The 20,618-nt window shown below is 40.7% G+C and overlaps 1 protein-coding gene across 1 annotated transcript in view; it reads right to left on the reverse strand.

Moving 5' to 3' along the window:
* LOC106649317 (homeotic protein antennapedia-like) overlaps positions 1 to 16,050 on the reverse strand; it is a 79,545-nt gene extending 63,495 nt beyond the window's left edge. Inside the window, exon 1 of the mRNA XM_014366670.2 lies at positions 15,937 to 16,050. The gene's annotated coding sequence lies outside the window, so the exon portion shown is untranslated. The remainder of the gene's footprint in view (positions 1 to 15,936) is intronic.
* Between the last annotated feature and the right edge of the window lie 4,568 nt (positions 16,051 to 20,618).

Consider the following 20,618-nt stretch of genomic DNA (forward strand, 5'->3'; position numbering starts at 1 on the left):
GTTATTATAACGAATGGAAGATTTTCATAAGGCAAACAATTCGAATTTATAAAACAGCATTATACATTAAGAGTTGATTTGATTTATTTCTATATTTTATGTGAATCCTGCACTATCAAAAATGATTAAAATAAACACAAACTATATGATGGACACTTTCTTCTAATTCTAACACAAACAAATATGTATCGAGTAATATTCTGCGCGTCGGAATGAATCTACAGTTGAAGAAAAATAAGCAACCCCATCTCGAATCCGGATCATCCACAATCGCACTTTTCACTCATCGATTGAGAAGGCATTCATTCACACGCACACTGCATAGGATGAAAAAGTTGCAAATTGCAACGAGAGATCAGTCTGCACGAGATGCGAACGGAGAGGAGATTAGACGGAGAGCGACGCGCAGCTTCCGGCGGCTCAGGAGCGCAGCGCTATCCCTACCGCCCGCCCCGTTTGACGTGCGCACGCACGAGGCGTCGTTGCGACCCCTCAAAGCGGAGAGAGAGAGAGAGAGAAGAGGGGACGGACGGATAATTTGATACTTTTTTGGCCGAATACGCGAGAGCCGAGAGCAGACACTATAGGTGCCATCTAGCTGGGAAATGGCGCAGCATCCCAGTTCCTCCGTTTCACCAGATATACAAGAAATGGAGTGCTCGATTGGAACATTTGAGAGCGCCGAAAATTCGACCATTACCCACGGAGTAGAGATAAACTTCGTATCATACCATGTGACAAATTTTAACGATGGAAAGTAATGCATCATATTTACCGTGAGTCGCCGCAAAAAATAGCCATGTTGAATTATGAGTTACAGCTTACTAGTGAGGTTTAAAAAGTTGTGCGCACCCTGCTCAGTAAATCATTTTTATGATATTACATTGATGATCATTTCAAAGTTCTCAAACGAACTGTTCTAAGGGTTTTTTCCTTATTTTTAGTCAACCTAAAATCTTTTTTTATTTAATACCAGTTTTTCAATAATATAGTTTTGTTAAACATGTTCGATTCAAACAACCAATTTTTTTCGATGTTTTTGTGTACTATTGAATCGTTATTCATTTAAATTAATTATTCAACGAAAATGATCCTTTAAGTTATGATGCAAAAATTCTTACTATAATCGTACTATACAGACTGCAGTTATAAAAACTTTACATGTTTTAATTAAAGCTGATTTTTTTAGACTTTTGGAAGCTATTTCTTCCATGTTCCAATTGTATTGATAATAACTATAAGGTAAAATCAATTACTCAAAGAAGTTTCTATATCGAGAAATAGTGCAGCCTTGCCAAATAATGGGACTGACGGGGAAAAAAAACATTGAAGAGGCAGAGTACTATTTCTCCTTTCGAGCTCTTAACAGTTGATCATTTTTTGAATGCCATGCATTATTATACATATTAAATGCGAAGGCTGAATCAGGCGCATCGCTCGCTGAGAATGCATGTGTGTGCGAGCTCGGATGCATGCACGAGCCTGCGCTCTTGCAGAGCAACTGCAACGGTCGCTACTCGCTCGCTCCCATAAGCTTTTTTACTTACTTCTCTTATTTTTTTATTGCGCTCGCGCGCTTGTTGCATTCTCGAAGCGATTGAGCGGCTCGCGCGCGCGACGACGACGACGACGACGTTGCGAGTAGAAAAGAAAGATATACTCGATCGGTCGGTTAAAAGTCGATTTGGTGGCCGGCTTTCGCCTTTGTATATTTTCTCGCTCAAGCGAAGCCGCTGATTGTTCAGCAAAGAGGACTGAATTTGTTTTTCGACGTGCCGCTAGGAAAAAGAGGATAAAGAGAGATCGAGAGGAAGACCGACTCCGAACAATGCCAAATAAATTATCCTTTTATAACTTTGTCGACGGCTCGCGCTGCCTCGCTTCGCGGCAGCAGCAGCAGCCATTTCGGAAACGGCGTGGGATTTATTTATTGTTCCAACGAATATAACAGGGATGTTTCTCTACTGCTCTCTCGAAGTAAATGATTTTTTCAATGCTTTGTCAATGTGACTCGAAATTCGATTGATCGGTTATTCTCGATTGTTTTTCAATCAAGGCAAAACATTTATTTTGTTGCGTTTCATTTTTTTTTTTTATCATATCGAAGACCACCAATCAATGGCCAGAAATGTTTGCAGCTGCTACTCTCGATTATATGCATGATTGCACCTTCCTATTATGTACTTAAAGCTATAAATCATAACTAACTTGTTACACAGAGTTAGTTGCGTTTTCTCAAACTCGTCAAAATATATACTCTCGAAATTACATTAATTAGTGATAGTTCGAGCAAATTATCGAGAAATCGATTAGTTTGATTCACTCTTTTACACTCTCTCCCTTATCTGAACGGGTTTGTTATTATTATAAAATAGATGAAAAAAAGTTGAGCCCAAAATCGGTGCCCGGCGAGTCTCGCAGGGAAGCTCAGAAGAAGAAACGACGAATACAAACGCGGAGAGCAAGAAAGGCAGTCAGAAGGTAGCAGCGATCGACTGAACGAGTTGACGTCTCGGCGATTACCCGAGTTGAGGATCAAGGGGGCAGGAATAAATAATGCCTCCGTCGGCAGAGCTGCTGCTGCTGCTGCTGGCTGCAGCTTCATCTCCGACAGGTAGTAATATTCAGCATACACCGAGCTCGAGCGAGGAGCTGTAATTCATACCTTATAGTCTTTCACAGAAAGCAGCCCGCACTGCAGCGAAAAAAGGGCCCGAGAGAAAGAGAGCGAGAGGCAGAGAAAGAGAGAGAGAGAGACAGAGAGAGACAGAGAGCAAGGAGAATCCATCCGACTTTTCATACCTCTGTGTATGTAAGTATGTACGTGTATGTTTATATGAGCGAAAGGAGCAGCAACAAATAAAAACAACGACGCGCGGAATGAAAAGAGCCAGGGGTATAAGTATGAGACCAATTAGCTCGTACGTTTCTCGCGCATAAAACAGTGATACGCGCGCGCGCGAGCTACGCTACGAATGCGAGAAGTGCTGATGCTACCACGGAGCGCGAGTTGGAGATTTTATCGCGTGCGTTGCTATGGACCGCATTATACTCTATACGTATACTGCTGCAACACCGCGAGGTTCTGCTGCTGCGACAGCTTCGAGCCGAGTAGCCACGTGGGGGCATTTTCCATGTCTATGCATGTTATAGGCGCGAAAATTACTTCACCTAATAGAACGAAGTCGTGGCTGTTTCGCTCGAGTTCACTGAAGCCAGCTTGGACATTTATTATAGTCCTGAGGTGAACGATTTTTTAAAAAGAACAAATCAGAGGGGAATGGAAACACGATGTATCCTATGGGTAACGAATAGATGGAACTGCAAAGCAATTAAGCCTGCTTCTATAACATATTTGTCAACCGGGTTGATGGTTGATTTTCTTTGAAAATAATCATACAACTTTTGTAAAATAAAACGCTTTTCTTAAACATTCGTTGATTTATGAAAAGAAAACGTTGAATAACGAGCACTAAAGGCCGACAATATCTCTGGACTTTTCACACCAGACTTTCATAATTTCGCAAGCGAGAAATACTTGACTAAAATCTCGTATGAATACAAAGTAATTAAATATACATCCTTCACGATGGCAAACGAGCAAAATAATTTACACGTTAGACGCGTGCTCGAGCGAGATCACTCGGCTGTATATATACGTATGTGTTTAATCTTGTCCCTCTCCCTCTTTCACAAAGAAAGTCGCGTTAATTTGCAAGATCGAGGCGATAACGGCCAAGGAAAGGAGACAAGTGTAGCTCAAGATGGTGGCGAGATTTCTGCAGATCTTTTCTAGCGAGCCGTGCGCAACAACCACCGCCGAGCAAACGCTCCCGACTAACTATATACATATAGCACCTTCCCTCTATCTCGGTGCAGTTTTATATACGTATGTATATGTGTGTGTATGCACGTGCACACGTGCGCATTGCAACAGATTTCCATCTGACGTTTGTACAGCTCGGTCAAGATTAAGAATCTCGATAAACCTCGGTATGTGTGTACACCGCCAATGCGCATATGTGAGCTCCTTACCAACGTTTTTCGCCGCGACGATTAGTTTTAGATGCAACTGAAAATTATCTGGGTAAAAACGATTTATCGCTATATTTCTTCAATAATTTAAATCCAGAATGAAAGAATTGTTACAATAATAATATGAAGATGAACGAATTCCACGAATCAGAAATACAAGCCATGTGCGTCAGGCTAAGATACAAAAATTTAAATAATATAACAAACAAAAATTATAGTATTTTTTAATCGATCCATACGTGCAGTGTGCACCTGTATTTTCATAATTTCTTATTCAAAGCGTGTTATTAAACTGGATCTCGATTGAAAGCATTCAGCATTTTTGAGGGAGAAAAATTTCTTTAATAAATGGCTATAATTATAGTCGAATAATTAAAAAAATATTTTCAAGAGCTCTAAAACACCATTATTCACCATCTGCAAAAATAGCATCCATACCAACGGATAACCCATCGTGAGAAGAAAAAGGATTCGGCGCATATAATAAATGCTCAAGAAAGAATGAGAAAGAGAAATAGTATAAGCGCGCTCAAAAGAGAGAGAGAGAGAGAGAACAGCTAGAATAGGGATATCAAGAGACGTTTATGAATTATGTAGCCACTTTAGTTAATAATCCCGTTACAACACACGGGCCTCTTTCTCTGTCTATTCGCGAGCTCGTATTTTCGCCATTTAGAAACCTTAAAGAACGAAATAATAATGGATGCGTCTCTCGGCAGCTCGTGAGATGCTTTGGGCCGGCACATCGTGCGCGCATACAAGCCGCGTACATATATACAAGCCCAAAGAGGGGAATACGAGCGTGCGTTGGTATATGTAAGCCGAAAGGCCACGCCAGGCCGCCTCGTCATCCGTCAAGTGTCAGCGCGCTGAGCCAATCCTACACCCCGAGTGTACGTATACGTGTATACATAAAGGAGTCTTTCGAACCACCCACGAGTAATATGCAGCGCGGGCTCGTCGGCTCACAGGCAAATTGCTCGGACCGCCGCGGCCGCCTGAGCAGTATATTTTTCCGTCGTTCCAACGACTAAATACTCCGCGAGTATGAGGCTGAAGGAAATAAATTAGCCTCGAGCTAGGATACGTATATAGCAGGGACTCGCGATAGCCCGTGGCAAAAAAGGAAATTATTTTGCAGGAATGAGGAGTATCGAGAAGAATAGTCGAGCCGGTGCGCAGGTAGAAACGCGTTCGAGTAAATATAATAATGCAGCAGGCAAATGATAATTCATTTATTGAAGCGTATTGGCTGTGCCACTTCGATTTTCAAATGCATACAAACGCATAGGAGTGAATTGATATCGAAGAAATTGTTTCGCAGCATTGAAACCTGAGACAGACACACATAAACGGCGGCGTAAACACATACAAATACAACGGGGCGCTGACAAACGCAGCAATACATATGCATGCGACTGGCTGCTGTAAGGCCTCAGAGCTGCTGCTGCTCCAAGCTCTCGAGCGCGCGCGTGCACGGGTCACGGGAATTTAATCCTCTATTCGATTCGGCGGGGAATAATCGCCACTCCGCAAATATAGGCAATGCCTCTTGCTCTCACATTTGTAAGCCATATACTCGCACACGCTCTTTCGTCCTCGCGCGTTCACGTATACACGTAGCAGCTGCCTACCTGGCGTCTATTATATATGCGAACTCGCGCACAAAATGTATGTGTATAATACACGCGCTCGATCGGCAAGCGGCTCGCTTTTTGTACCGTCACTTATATATACCAATTTTAGTAATATAGCATCGAACGATGCAACCAGTTGCAAACTTAAATACTATCAAAGCTCTGATCTCTCCGAGCTGGCATAATCAGTTTATGAGGCGATCGGAAAGATGTTAGGATTCTCCGATGTCGTGTAAAAAGACTTCAATTGAATAAACATAAATATTCGCAATTGAAAAATATATAATTGTGAAATCTATAATCACTCGATAAATTGATACCATAAAATGCGATCACGTATTAAACAACGATATTCATCGTTAATGGACACCGCGAGTTTATCAAAAATGTTTCAAAACGATTTTTAGTCGATAATACCGAAATAAGCTAATTCTCTTTTCGCTAATGCCTACTATATGCTACACAACATAATCCAACTCAGGCGCGACTCGGGAACGATAGCACGATAATAGCATATAGAGCCTGCGATCCGTACGCGCTGCAACTGCTGCACGGCGGCCTCCGTGTGCGCGCACTCAATGCGCCGCGTGCGCGGAGATTTACCTTTCACGATCGGCTCTCTCGGCTCTCTTGCACGCGCGTATAGTAGCTGCGCGCGATGGGAAGGTCACCGATCGTCAATTACATTAGAGCCGCGCGAGAGTATATAGCTATTGCAAAACTTTTATGCGCTCGGTTCGCATGAATATAGCATTGACAGTGTATCAACGCCGCGCATTATAAACCCAAGCGTATATGCAGCGTGGAAAATTGCCGCCACGCGCGACTCTGTCGAGACGTTCGGTAAAAAAAAAAAAAAAAAAAACAGAAGACGCAAAAACGTTGGCGCGAAAACTGGCTAGTCGCTTTTTTTCATCTCTAACAGTGTGGCGTAGGCTCTTTTTGCTCTCGATCGAAGAAGCGTGGAATAATTTAAATATTTTTGCACAAGATCGCTGAGAGATGTCTCATGCAGCGTTGTGCAAGCCAAGGTTTGCGTACCCTCGCTATTGCGTCAAGCACATTTACCATGACAAAGTCCTCTAGCAATACATTTACAGTTATTTGCTACTCTCTCAGGGTTCTACGCTTAACATTATAAATATTTTATTGTAAATTTTTCCCTCGTACGGATTATTCTACAATTAATTTACATTGTCAAAAAGTTTTACTTTTTTAAATAAGTGAAGTGGCTAATACTTCGAACATAGATTATATTTACCGCAAATAACACGCAATCGCCAGAAAAAATGAGACAAGTCGGCAGTCAAAAAGGAGCAGTTGGTATACGGCGCGCTCACCTGTGCGCGGCATTTAAACTGCAGTACTGATTTCTCGAGATAAGCCAGGCTCATACATAATACGGAATGCCTCTTTCTTTTGACTGCGTACCAGTATGATGGGTCTGTCAGTTATTGCGAGCTGCAATTTACGCCCTCTCGATGCTAAGCTCACCATGTGGCAGCTTGGCCGATGCTACGTATAGCTCGTTGTTACGATACAGACGTTGCATTGTTGTGCAATAATTGATTTTATCGACTAGCCGTTTATCGAGTTCAATTTTTTCGATGTTTTCTCGGCAAGGTAGGTTTACTATCTTTGATACAGAACGCATTGAATCTGGCCAATAAATGGAGAATTTTTTCAATATTTCAATATTTTCAACGTCACCTGTAATGTAGCAAAAAGGGCGTTGGAAATAGAAAGTGAGCGTATCAATCCTAGTCGATTTTTATCAATATCCAATACTTCTTAGGGTTCATAGTGCCCGAACATACATATTGTAAAATACGAGCATCTACGAATATTAATGTTCGAGCTCCAATTTTTTAGCTGAATCTACTTAGTCAGAAAACGTAATAATATATACTATAATACAATAGTCGTGACACGCTCTTATTCCTTCCTCATTTTTCTAAGGCAGCTTGCACGTACGTAGGGTAGGTATATACGTAGGCGCTCGCGCACAGGGCCGCGTGTAATTAAAGATAAGCCATCGATGAAACACGCAGAGTTCGGCCTATATATCGCCCTCCCGATGAGCCGCCGCTGGCTTCTATACGTAGGTACAAGGTGCATGCGTGGCAGGAGCCTAGTCCTAACTTCAACCCCTCGCGAGCACACATATAGAAACTCCGTTATTTGCCACCGTGCTCTTCCATTTTTAGCCTTCTTCCTCCGCCGAGTCTGCCTCAACTATATACACGTGTACACACGTACACGCACCTCCCTTATACACATATAAGCTGCACACACAGTCTGGCCTATGCCAATTACAGATCGCGTGATTTGTGGCTGTAACTCGTGTTCGTACAGGAGCGTCACGATGCCGCCGCCACCACCACCAGCGCTGCACCGACGTTCTATAAACGCGAGTGTGTATAGGTGAGCCTTGTACGTCTGTATACGTGTGGCGCACGTATCCGCAGGTGCGCGCAGGGCCTACGCTGGCACTGGAATAAAGTTCCAACCAGCGATCCGCAGTAGACCGTCTTATTTGCGCCGCTTTTCGGCGAAACGGCGAGCCACGCGAGTTTTGCATCGAGTTCCAAATTATTGCAGCTATATCATGTGAAGCTTTATATATAAGTATAACCACGTGCTCTGGATACAAGCATATATAGCGCAAAAAAGACGATTTTGATAAAATCGCGTGTGTATTCACGTATGCGAAATATGCATGTAACAATGTCGGTAACAAACCAAACTTTGCTTAGATGCGTTTTGTACGATATAGATATTGAATTTTAGTTATACTACATTTACGTACGAATGAAAAGGAAGCGATCAAAATGCAAGAAAGGGTTCATGGTGAATTCAAGAAGAAGCTCGATAAGGCTTGAATTGCTGCAAGGGATGTCGTCGACCCACAAAATCACGAGCAAGCCCAGTTATCGCATCCAGTTCGACTACCACACACCTGAGCTATACGGATTGCATATGCAACAATTGCTAATAACTTTTAACATCGCTCCAATGCAAAAAGGTATCTCTTTGAGCTTGAAGGCAAAAAGGTAATTGATTAAATTTAATTGGCGATGGTAATGACCCTTCAATGAGCTCAATCCTCGGCTATACAGAGGTTGCTCTGTAAGCGGGACAAACCGAGAAAATTTTACAAATAATGAATAAATGGTTTCGTCTTGGAACTGTGACATCAGGTTAATGCAAGAATGGAAGACTATTGACCAAACACTCTCCAGCCCATACTGAGGAAGTTAGGCTCAAAGGTTGGTATTCGCCTTTTATCAGGTCTATAGTTGTGAGAACCACAGGCAAGAGCTGATTATTTCCCAATTAAGGTTGAAAAACGGTCTCTGTACCACTGATAATTATTTGGTGGATAAGGTGATGGTGGTCAGGTTTAAGCATACGAGAATGAAACCAAAGCCCTTCTACAGAGGCATCCACCGATGCAATGTCTAGGTACGTATTTCTGATTTCATAGGGACACTGGTAGCAGGGTTTATCCCACATCCGAAATTAGTGTAAAATCACCTGCGTAAAACCTGAATGTCAAACCGAATCTCTTGAAAGATTTAGCGAGAATTGGTGAACGTTATTGCGTGCGACAAACATTGCGAAGCCAGCCGCGCGTGTGTATGTAAGAATGTGCCTGGATTTTGTCGCCATCGTAATAGGAATTCGATTTATTTTGCCTGCACTGTTTGGTTCTTCCTGCGGCAATATACACCTTGTGTATAAAGTTTATGTGCGTTGGCTATATTCTTACTGTCAGCAGCATGTTTACTCTAATGAATCGTGCACACACAGGACCTCTCGCAAAATCGCGTACGTAGCTGAAATAACGCGCTTATATAGGTTTTTCGGTGAGACTATTTGCATGGGAACAAAATTTTAGGAATTTCGGTCGGTAAGTACGAATTATTTTTCATTTATTATTGATAATGAGCCGTACTACGCAAAAAGTATCACCCCTTTTTATTTTTTTTTATGAATAAAAATCATCGAAGTGATCAACCAGTAATCAAAGCACTATCTTAAAATAAAATTGTAATTTTCAATTGTTGCATTACTAAGAAAGCAAGATATCGATTTTTTTTAATTGCAACATAATGGTTGGATGATTCACGAGTGTTTGAAAGTATTTAAATTATAAGAAATTTAAGTGTAATTAACGCGATTGACCGATAAGAAAATATTTTAGTTATAAAACACTGCAATTGTGATCTTTGCAATATAGTTATTTTGTTAACAATCCATCAAATCAATTGTTGACATTTTGTATAGAAATTGATAGATTTAGATGTTTACATCGAAAATAATTGAGATAAGTAATCGGCGTTAACGATTAATCGAAAATTTATTATCTGCAGCGATAATCGACTGCATTACACTTGTACAATCTCATTTAGTAACGGACAAATTTGTTCTGCACGAATTAATCTTTCTTCGTGCGTATGTGGAAAAAGATAGAGAGAAGGAGAAAAGGTAATGAAGAAGTACGCATATACATGCATACGAGTGAACAGCGTGATCATTCACTCGTTTGCTTGCCATACAGTACCAGCCCGTAAATTCAAAAGGGTTACTCGCACACGGACACACACGTCCTCGCGCAGCTTATAAGAAGAGAGCAGCATCGGAAAAGGACATTAATTATTCCTCGCCTCTTTTCACTCGCTTCGTTTTGAAACGATTCCTATGTACCGATCATCGGCGAGCAGCGCGTCGAATCGTCATAATCGCGCAGAATCTCGGAAAGCGAGCGATATCAAGTACGATCGCGTATCCGGAAGTGCGTCTCAACGCCAGGAGAAGGCGCATTGGGTAAACGACCCAGGGCGAGATGAGGTTTAGATATAGCCGAGTCAAAGCGAAGGAAAAAAAGGCCTGAGACGTTCTCTTTGCGTCGCAATGCGTCTTTTCAACACGCTCGCGAGCGCGTACAATGCGCGCGACGGCAATGGACTCTCGGGCCTTGCGCGCGGGTATGTAACGCGTGTGATCCTCGGCGCAGCTCGCGCGCTGCATATATATACATAAATACAAGTGCTATAGCATGTCGAGATCTGTACGTAGACACCTAATTATACGATTGTGGTGTTGTATTTTAAGCTGCTCGTCTTTTTTTTCCACGCGTGCGTTCGCGAGTTATCGAACGAGCCAGTCTTCTTTTTCTTTTTTTTCTTGCTCTTTGCTAGCACAGGAGAGTAAACACACACACACACACGTTGCGCGCGATTCTTCCTGTATACATATCTCTCTGAGCAAAATGTGTGTGTGTGTGTGTGTTTATATAGGTGCGGGAGCCAAGAGCAAAGAGACTCTCGGTGCGAGCACGGTAGATTGTCGCGCGATTAGCCGACAATGTCACGGGTCCACAGAAGATGCATTGCTCGAGCTGCAGCTCGCTCCTCTTACAAGCATACACACACACACACACATACAGAGAAAGAGAGAGAGAGAACTGCGATCGCGGACGGTGCAAGGGCCGTTACTTGTGCAGCATAATCGCGCCGCGATCGCCATTTCCCTCTCTATATGGTGCCGTGGTCAGCGAGAGAGAAGCGCAGTGCGAATATTTCGCGCAGCCTCCCTCTCTCTCTCTCTCTGCCTAGTGCACTTTGTTGAGTCGAGCTGTTAGTACGTCAGACGAGCTGCGGTATGCATTTGCGCGCCATCCTTTTTATGTAAGCTGTGCTCGTCTTATATACGTGGTTCGCGCGAGGCATGGCTCTACGTACGATGCGCCCGAGATTTTCGCAGCCGAGAAAAAGCTATATGTAGCGCGTGACAGAGATCACGCATTACGTAGCTCCGGACTCGCCCGATCTTTTCCGCAGTGATTTATCGTGAACTTTATTTTTTTTTTTAAATTGCATTAATGATGCTCGTTTATATTTACATTCATAAATCCAATAGACAATTCCATGATTAAATATTAAGGTGGTTCATTACTTCCGCGAAAAAAATTATGATTCTTGACAAACATTTCAACGTTAAAGAAAATTGATTTGAAAACGTTTTAAGCTAAAATGTTGTGGATGCCCATTAATGTATCGTACGTCACAGATGACAACACTTGATACAGAAAATTAGGATGGTAAGTTGTGTCATTACATGGTAAAGCATCAGTTCTGCTTTACCGACTTTGAGGTATTACTTCCAAAGTATTTCAAGCCTGTCTAGTGTCCATGTACTTGGGGTTTTTACGACCAATCAATTTTTTTTCTAGTTCAAGTAATATTATCCCTAAACATGTGTTTCATCATAAGTTTTAACCATAAGATACTGGAAAAACAATAGTCTTAAACTTTTCAATGAACTTTTTTCCAAGGTAGCAAATTTTTTAACCTTCTGGTAATATTTTAGTATAAAAAATCTCGCGTATGCGTATATTTGTTTCTCAGATTATTTACAGATGAAATCTGATTAGTCAAATGCTGATTGGACTCAAAACTTGCGAGGTAGTGTTCGAATCTTTCAAAAATACGAATAATTTTTAACTGATCAAATTGCCGTGCGGATAAAAATTCTGGCAAAAGCTCAACCAAAACAAACGCCAAAGCATACAAAAATATTCACTACCCTCGTACGTATTTAGTTTGAAAAAGAAAAAAGTTGACAGCTTATATGCATATAATTTGGTGTATGTAAACGTCTTGGACGTTTGTATGGCAATAAGCTGGCAGTTCTATCGCTAGCGGGGCCACAAAAGCATCGCTGGCTCGCCCCGATATATCGAATAAAGTTTGTATGTGTGTATAAGTATGCTCACACAAGCACAGATATATACGAATAAAAAAAGGACCTCTTTCTCTCAGTCTTATGGGAACATCTCTAAGTTTTACAAGAGAGAAAGGGAGAGAGAAAAGAACATACAGACACGCAGATGTATACAAGAGCAGAAAAGAGAGAAAGAGAGAGAGAGAGAGAGAGAGAAGAGAAGAGAGAGACTTTTGTGGTATGCGAATGCCTGTTCGTTGCTGCTGCTGTTGCTGCTTCTTCTCTCGACTTCGTGTGTGTTGCAGTCGTCGCGGAGATGCCTTTTTAGCCTGGCTCTTTGCGCGCCAAGGAGAAAAGGAGCAGAAAAGTCGGTTCAGCGTGGCTTTATGTACATGCGGCAGTCAATAGGCCACGTCGTGACGACACCGCAGCTCCTTGCGACGTACCGCGATGTTTTTCGTGCGCGTCGGCCTTGCAAAATCGATACTTCTGCGATATTTCTGCGTTTAGGTGCATAAGCGTGTTTTTTCAACGAAAAATAACCGCAAACGTTGAACTTCTCATGCTAAACCGTACATGAACCGTAAAACGGAAAATGTCGTCGATAATGAATTTAAACGCTTGTGCAGCGTGATACGTGCTTTAAAATAATATATATAAAAAATAAAATAAATCAAGACGCCATAATTGGTAAAGGCGTACAATTACATCCATCGTTATTTGAAAATTTCAAAATAAAAAAAGTTAAAGCACATTTGATCGTATAATGAGGAAGCAGAAGTTACTAATTACTGACTATCTTGCAGCCAATTTTCTTTTTCGCGACAGATCCTCATCACACGCGCGTCACTCAAGACTTTTTCTCTCTATCCTTAAACGTTTAAATTCTCTAAGCACATTGCCTTTATATACGAGCTGCTTGAGTCATTAACAAAAAGTCACGTTCACACGCGTACATCTTTAATTTAAACGGTGCAAACAATGCGATACAGGCAATACAAGATGCTTGCGTCGGCGTGCAAAAGGTTTGCGCTTTTTACTACCCTGGTATGCAATAATATTCACGCACGTGTCAATGAATACAATCTAAAAAGTACCTATTTCAAGTAAACACTCACAGATATCCAAATTCTGTCATATTTTATCTAACTGTAAATTAATCATAAAATTCTGAAATTCTGAAATTATCAGGGCTGATAAATAAAATAATAAATAATAAACTATATACTTTAACAATAATTTATTTGTACGAATCAAAAAAATGTTACAATTATTGTAAACTTATCTAATTGCAAGAAATAGAACGCGATAAAAGCGTCAAAACTCGGAAAATAAAAAAATGATTTATTATGTTCATTTTATTCGAAATTTGTACCCCTTTTTATAATGACAGGAAACATTTTATTAAATATCTACTCGAAGTTACTGCAATCCCTATTTATTAAGTTACTATACGGTTCTAGTTTTTATTGAGGAGATCAGTCAGCTTGATATGATACGAAGCCATGTCAAGGATACATTTGACTTTGGAGCATAAAACTGACACCGCGATCAGAGCGATTCGAAAAAAGCGACAAGAGCGAACTTGTGCGTGCCGCAATCTCGACATTCACTCTTGCATCGCGTTTGATTCTCAAGAGCGCGACCGGATATATTCAAGACGTATCCAACAAAATGCTAAGATATAATCGCACGATTGCCTCACGTTTTACTATTGTCGCTGTGTATATGGGTAATTAAAAAAGAATGCATATTTTTTGACTCGGCTCACACAGGCCTTTCTCAGTTTAATTTGACCTTTTAAATTTACAGCTTCGATGCATTTCGCATGTAATTTATTTTTCCACGCGCTTAAAAATTATTGGAAGGAACAATCAAATATGCCAGTAAAAAAAGAGCAAAAATGTCATTGTCATTACAAAAAAAATTAATTCACTGGAATCCATGGAATTAGTTTTTTCAGACTACTTAAACTTTCTAACGTTGTATATGACAAGAAAAAAATGAAGTTTTATCATATTGAATTTTTCATTCGGATGGTTTGTTATTTTAAATATGAAAGCAGTTTGTTATTTTAAATAAAAAAAAGATGTATCTGTTAGCGTCATGTAATGATAAGGATTAAATCGACAGTTTTCCCTGAGCAATAAAGTTTTTGCTCATTAACTATTTACATGCATGAAAAATTACTTTACAATACATAAAAGCTGCAAGTTTAAAATATCAAATTCCACTATTAACGTCTTGAGTAAGAAGGAAGCCTAAATATAACTTTTTTCATAATAATTAACCATCGCAAAAACACTCTTACAACAATAAAAGATTGTCATAAGTACACATGTCATGTGCATATAACATTATAAAATCTCGCTGCAATCTGAAATTTTGTAAGAAAGATTGTGCTGACTTGCTGATTTTTGTGTACTAGCAGACTCACGTATACACCAGGGATATACATCGAAAATCCTTGTAATTCGCAAAATAAAACTTACCTGAAACAAAAAAAAATTACATCTAATTAGATTTTATTATAGTGCTAATATTTTAATGCATGAAATGATCAAAATGATTTTTGTAATTAATATATTATTGAACCACTCTATGAATCAATCGTAATTATTCAACTAAAAATTTTATTTCGCTCTTGGAAATAAAATTCATACTTGTCCAGAAAATCAGAAAATTTATTTTATTAAAATAAAGTCTTTACAGCTTTACAGGCAGCTAATTCCTAAAGTAAAATAGGAGTCAAAGTAACGTTTCAGAAGACTCTAGGGTGATCAAAACAGAAAAATATTTGTATGAAAAAGTAGAAACTTTCAGATAGAATTTTTAGGGAGTACATTTAGTGCAAATATGTACTTCAAGTAATGATATATTCAGACATACTAATAGTTACATTTGTTCTCACGTATGTACATACATGTCCAAACATACGAACGCATACACACAAAAAGAGTGACGTAGGCGTTTTGATTTATGCTCTCGTGACCGCAATATCTATGCGAGCCTTTATAGCGCATATTGCATGGCGTGAGCACGGCATATTATAAGACCATATTAGAGCGCATTTTTGCGCTACGAGTGCTAGCCGTGACGGGGGCTCTCACATACACAGTAGAAACATTTTGCTATTTTTATGCATTAACGCGCTTTTACGAGCTGATAAACTCCGAGCCTTAATGTGTGCATGTGCTTATACTGCTCGACACCTCAATCGAATGAAAGCCGTAGCAGTGTGTAATACATATACTTTTCGACAGTAAGGTTGGTACTTTCTTATTGAAATTTTTCAAGTTGAATCAACGTTTTTTCGGATGTTAAAAGTATGATTTATGCATAGCACTGCAATTTATTGAATTTTAACTGTACTTGATTTAGCACATAAATATAAAATAATTGTGATTTGCACATTTCAAAATTGAAGTGTAACAGGTACGGTAAGAAGTGAAGGTATAAAGATTGTCAAAGTCGTCAAAGATTGTCAAAGATGAGAGTCGTACACGACAGAGTAAATAAAATATCAGGTACGAACCGGCTGATCAACGCGAGATCTTGTCTACTTGGCGTTGATGGCGCGCGCGGCGCATCAGCTGTCAGTCGGACGTCATCGGGACATTTCCACTTGTTTCGAGGCAAAAGGATAACATCGTCGTTCTTCTGCACTACCGACAACAAACTCTCCGGCACTTTTAACTTTTTTACTATAGTTCTTGAACTCGCAAGATGATTCTCTGGCTCACTCATATGTTTATGGGTATTACATCGTCGCACTTCAACAGGTGCTGCATTCAAATTCCGAATACGAACGCTTTATCACAAAGAAACGCTAATAAATTTGCACACAACACTTGGCATCGTGATCGATCAAATTTTCACTCTTCGAGTCGTCGTTTGCGACTGCGAAATTTCTGGCAAACGCAAAACTGGCAAACGAAGCATTCGAAGCTGCTGCTGCGCGTGTTCACACCGACGGCAAAAAAAACACATGACATAAATGAGCGCGCGCGCAAACAAACATATATATTTGCATTTATATTCGAAATAACAAACGAGCAAAATTAAACCTTTCGGAGCGCGAGCCGGCGCATAAATATAAAAGAGGTAGGCCTCAAGACCTCGTGATAGTCTTCGCTACCGCCACCACTCGTAGAGGCTCAGCTCACTTTGCACGACTATACATATTTGCCGTGCGATAGTGGGAGGCGAAGAGAAAATCGAGCATGTGTGCAGTGTGTATGCGCGTGTGTGTGTGTGAGCGCGAGACTGCGGGGGTGGGGTTACACACAGTCTCTATCTCTCTTGGATCCACGGCTCGCCGAGCCGTGTAAATAAATGAAAAAAAGGATAGACCATGTGCGGCTCTCGAGAGCTCGTATAATACGACATGAATGGTGGGAGAGCCCAAGCAATGATCGATGAGGAATCCATCCCTTCTCCAGCGCCCGATAGAAACGGCTATAAAGCGTTCCCCTACTTGCCTAAGCGGGGAGAGAGAAAGAGAGAGAGAGACGAGAACGGCCAGCTGTGTCTCTTTCTTCTTTTCCCCTGCTTCGAACGATACAACGGAGCACGTGGTCGCCGGGGTACTACACCGGTCCTTGCAGTTCACGGCGATTCAGCTAGAGGGAGCTATTGCTGCAGGATCGAAGCTCAGCGCTATCTACTGACATTTCGCCCAAACACTCGAGGCATAAGGTCCAAGGGCATTGATGGTAAGAAAGATCGCGGCAAAATTTATGAAACACCAGTCTAAATTTTTCATATTAATAAATGATTCTTTCAAAACTGCAATAAACACGTAAATTTTTTACTCTAAAATAGCGTGCCTGAATGTTATTTTTGTATCGCTCTTCAAATGCATTATATATCTAAAACTAAATCTTTATTTTCGCTTTATATCGTAGCGTCATGCGAACATTTGCAAGTCATTATACATACATCAATTGCATCATATGTGTACTGTCGAGCATCCACGTGTGGAAACTTAATTGATTCAAGAGCAAAATTCGCATTAAATGACGTAATCGCATTCGAGTAAATGTCGATATAATTCATACGACTTGGTATAGTTGCATCGATCGATGAACGTCGAACGAGCTTATAATTTCTGCTTTATTTTATTCAACGCCGTCCTCTATTTTTTCAAGCGACTGCAAGAGTGCATCCAACCCAAGCGTACTTCGCAAGATGAACGATATCGGAACTGTCCATAAATATAACGGGCGCATGCACATACACACACACACACACACGCGATCGCGGAAGGATGAGTGCAATAAACGCTCTGTGAGGTCTTTAATTACTTTAACATAGCTTCGAATTTATCGGGAAAGGCAGGAGAGTATAATTGACGATCGTAAAGGGACTTTGCAGGCAGCTCACGAGCGACAGGTGCCTCGCGGAAATTTCACTTTCAATGGTGTCACACACACTGCAGCTCGTAAGGCAACGCGACGCGATTGATATTCCTGAGGTGAGTTTGCATATCAATTTGGCTGATGATCAATTTGGCATGAAGCACGCATGCACATACACGGCACATAACAAATTCTGCGCTACGCTGCACACTCGCTTACGTTCATTTAATTCTTGTGCATAATGAGTTTACTATGATATCTTAGATTTTTATCAACAATTTTTCCTGAAAAATAATAATAAGTTTCGATCACGAAGAATGTATTTATTTCGAAAGTATTTCGATATTTTTTTATTCGACGTTCGCTTTCGCTCAGTCGATACGTGTAAATCTTCTATATTGACTTCTGGTACAATACACTTTTGTCAAAATGCATATCTCATGACGTATTTTCTAAATGAAATTCGATACATAATTTTTTATAGATTTTACATGAATCATTTTTTATCTCAAATTTAGCGTTATATAGGTAAGTTTATAGTTATGACGAGTGTTTTCTTAGATTCGTATCTGACACAACATAATGTTATTCATATGAAATAAATCTTTGAAACTTAATATTTTAATTCAATTCAATATAAAAATAAAAATCGTAAGTCTCTATCAATAACCAAAAAAAAGTAACAAAAAATTTTATTGGAACGAATAAAAAATTATACCAAGAATCCATCAACAGAATTTAGTTTTTTCATGAATTCTAATATTAGAATTATGAGAATATAATATTTAAAAAGAAATCAATTTTGAGATGAAAAATAAATGTATCGATTTTTTTATATACACGTGAGCGCATACTTAAGCTAGACACCCCTGTCCAGAACCCCTCGCAACTGTGCAAAGGGTCTCAGAGCATTTAAAAATAAGTATAACTTTTTATTCAAACCTTTATACGAAGTTTTGAGGAATTGAAATTGAAACTTTATTGTGCTTATTGAGTAAAGGGGAAAATTCGAGAGTTTTTTCAGACTTAAAAAAATAAATAGTTTAATCATGGTCAGTGATTGAATTTGTTATTGACTCGAGATAGAAGTTATTACATTGATTATGAGGTCTGGACAAGTAAATGTTTTGTAACAATTTTGAACTGTGTAGTACAAGTTGGTCGTAAAAAGTCGAAGGAAGTGTTGGACTAGGGTAACAAGTTTCTTACTCATCTTTTTCGTCGTTCAATAACTCTCCATCCAAGATGGCCGGTCACACCGGTCGTTTCTCATTGGCTCGGCAGGGGGGTTAGGGGTGGTCGCAGGCGCGCGCGCTCAAGGGGTGGTTGTCTGCCTGGCTGCTGCTGCTGCTGCTACTCGCACTATGTTGCTAGAAAGAGAGAGAGAGAGAGAGAGAGAGAGAAGCCAGTGACGCTATCTATCTTCCGTTGCTTTCGCTCTTTCTCTCTTGCTCTTGCTTGTTCCTCCAGCGTAATATAAGGCAAGATAAATTGCTGGGATCTCGCTCAGGTTCTTGAACCTTTCTGGCAAATTGCATAAGAATATCCAACCCCCCTTTTTTCTTCGTTCTTTGCTTCATGTACACGAACATACATACACACATACGCCTACACTCTAAGAACAGAGAAAAAGAGAGAGAGAAAGGCCGATATAACAGCCGCCTAGTTCTTTTTCTTTTCTATGCGCCCTTTCTTTTGTACCTGAGCTTTTCTTATATATTTATACATTTCGCTCTTTTCTCTCTATCTTTCTCGCTGCAAGGGTTTAAGCTCGTGTGCGGCTGTACTGCAGATCCAATGGAATTGGAATTAACTCGTATAAATCAGCCCCCGCGAGATTCGGTCCGCGTCGTCGCGTAGCTCCGTTCCAGCACATAGCCCCGCAGACACCGTCGTTGCATATTATATACATATATAGCAGCGCGACTGTCCGTGCGCGTACAAGACTCTCGGAGTTGCCTTGTTTTCCTCTATTTTGCCGTGCGCGCGCCTCTGCTGCCTTTACTATTCACGGGCGCGAGTTAAAATTTCTTCCGTTAGAATAATAACGCGTGTCTCTGGGGATTAAGTCTCGCGCGAACCAAGCGCAGCAGCGACGAGTAGAGAGAGAGAGGGTCAGGCCACGCCGCGCCGCGCCAGACCAGTGCAAGCCGAGAGAAGAGTAATCTAAAGGAACTCTCATATTAATGACTGCTTTGAAAAAATACGACGCTTGGATTTATGAGCCTGCGCGTGCGCTTGCTTATGTACTTGATCCTCGCGCCTACCATTTAAACCCTTTCATTTTATCTTTTATATATAATGTACATTGTACACCGGCGTGGCCGCTTCCAATGTTTTTTCCGTAATCGGCGCCGAATAAAAAACGTTTATTCAGGCGACCCCCTCTCCAAAAGTAGGCACTCGAGCAAATGAGTCGATATTTTCATTCCGAATCGCCTAACAAAATGCTCGCGCATCGATCGGTAATTCTATAAAAGGACAAAATATGAGCAAAGTCAAGATCAAGCGCGCGCATATAAACAATCAATCGCCTCCTATGGCACAAAGAAAGAGAAAAGTGTAAGAAATTGGCAATATAAATGCCGAAACGCGGCGATAAAGTCATCGAGCGAGAAAAGCTACACTGCACTGGCATCGGCGGCTTATGCAACGCACGTAAATCCGATAATGAAACGAACTGGCTGCTGCTGCTGCTGCTGTTGCCTGGCTGTGTGTGCATGTCTATATATCTTTTTGCGTTGGCTCGCGCAGGCGCTTTGGCGAGCGAGGTCAGTGAAACCGGGCGCCGTCGCTTCGTGCTCGTGTGTGTGTGTCGGCGCGGCGTACATGTATGCACTATGTGGGTATATGTATG

Source organism: Trichogramma pretiosum, unplaced genomic scaffold, assembly GCF_000599845.2.
Source record: "Trichogramma pretiosum strain Unisexual culture from Peru unplaced genomic scaffold, Tpre_2.0 scaffold87, whole genome shotgun sequence".
NCBI lineage: Eukaryota > Metazoa > Arthropoda > Insecta > Hymenoptera > Trichogrammatidae > Trichogramma > Trichogramma pretiosum.